Source organism: Sorex fumeus, unplaced genomic scaffold, assembly GCF_029834395.1.
Source record: "Sorex fumeus unplaced genomic scaffold, SorFum_2.1 ptg000079l, whole genome shotgun sequence".
Classification (NCBI taxonomy): domain Eukaryota; kingdom Metazoa; phylum Chordata; class Mammalia; order Eulipotyphla; family Soricidae; genus Sorex; species Sorex fumeus.
In genome coordinates, this window is record NW_026606136.1 from 3,809,145 (window position 1) to 3,811,076 (window position 1,932).

The window sequence follows — 1,932 nt, forward strand, 5'->3', positions numbered from 1 at the left end:
ATACCAAGAGAACCCTAAAACCTCTACCAAGAAACTCCTAGAAACAATAGGCTTGTATAGTAAAGTGGCAGGCTATAAAATCAATACCCCAAAATCCATGACTTTCCTATACGCAAATAGTGAAAGAGAAAAAAGTGACATGAAGAAAACAATCCCATTCACAATTGTGCGCTAGAAAATCAAGTACCTGGGAATCAGCTTAACTAAGGAAGTAAAGGACCTGTACAAAGAAAACTACTAAACGCTACTTCAGGAAATAAAAGAGGACATGAGGAAATGGAAAAATATCCCCTGTTCATGCATGGGGGAAATCAACATTGTCAAAATGGCAATACTTCCCAAAGCACTGTACAAATTCAATGCGATCCCTATTAAAGATACCCATGACATTCTTCAAAGAAATGGAGCGAACACTCCTGAAATTTATATGGAATAATAAGCCCCCACGAATGGCTAAAACAATTCTTGGGAAAAAGAAAATGGGAGGAATCAACCTACCTAACTTCAAGCTCTACTACAAAGCAGTAATAATTAAAACAGCATGGTACTGGAACAAAGGCAGAGCTGCAGACCAGTGGAACAGGGTTGAATATATTGACATGTCCTCCCAAGATCTCTGCATAACGCCAAGCACAAAAGTAAGATGAAAATGGATTTATGACCTCTACATCAGACCGGAATCCATAATGTTTATTGAAGACAAAGTTGGCAAAACTCTTCATGATATTGAAGCTAATGGTATCTTCAGAGATGTCACAACACTGGCCAAGCAAGTGAAAACAGATATAGACAAATGGGACTATCTTAAACTAAGAAGCTTCTGCACCTCAAAAAAAACAATGACCAAAATACAAAGACAGTCTACAGAATGGGAAAGGATATTCACCAGATACACATCCGACAAGGGGTTGATATCAAGGATATACAAGGTACTGGTTGAACTCCACAAGAAGAAATCACCCAACCCCATCAAAAAATGGGGCGAGGAAATGAACAGAAACTTTCGCAAAGAAGAAATCCGAATGGCAAAAAGGCACATGAGAAAATGCTCTACATCACTAATCATCAAAGAGATGTAGATCAAAACAACAATGAGATATCATTTCACACTACAGAGACTGGCCCACATCCACAAGAACAAAAGCAACCGGTGCTGGCATGGATGTGGTAAGAAAGGGACCCTCCTTCACTGCTAGTGGGAATGCAGGCTGGTCCAACCCTTTTGGAAAACAGTATGGACAATTCTCAAAAAATTAGAATTTGATCTTGCATTTGATCCAGCAATAGCACTCCTGGGAATATATCCCAGAGAGGCAAAAAAGTATAGTCGAAGTGACATCAGCAATTGTTTGTTCATTGCAGCACTCTTTACAATAGCCAGAATCTGGAAAAAACCTGAGTGCCCGAGAACAGATGACTGGTTAAAGAAACTTTGGTACATTTACACAATGAAGTACTATGTAGCTGTTAGAAAAGATGAAGTTATGAAATTTACATACAAGTGGTACTACATGGAAAGTATCATGTTAAGCAAAAAGAGTTGGAAAGAGCGGGATAGACACAGAAAGACTGCATTCATCTGGGGAACATAAAGCAACAAAATGGGAGACTAACACCCCGGAATGGCTGAGATTAGTACCAGGAATTTTGCTCCATGACTTGGAGGCCAGCCACACGTGCTAGGGGAATAGGAAGCTCAGATAGAGAAGAAAGCACCAAATAAAGGGTGTTATGAGGATCCTCCCAGTGTGGGAGAAGCATGCTGAAAGTAGACTATAGACTAAACATGATTGCCACTCAATGCCTCTCTTGCAAAACACAGTACCCAAAAGAGAGAGGGAATGCCTTGCCACAGAGGCAGGGTGGGTTGGGGGGCATGGGGGTGGGAGGGATGCTGGGACCCATGGTGGTGGAGATGGGCACTGGTGGAGG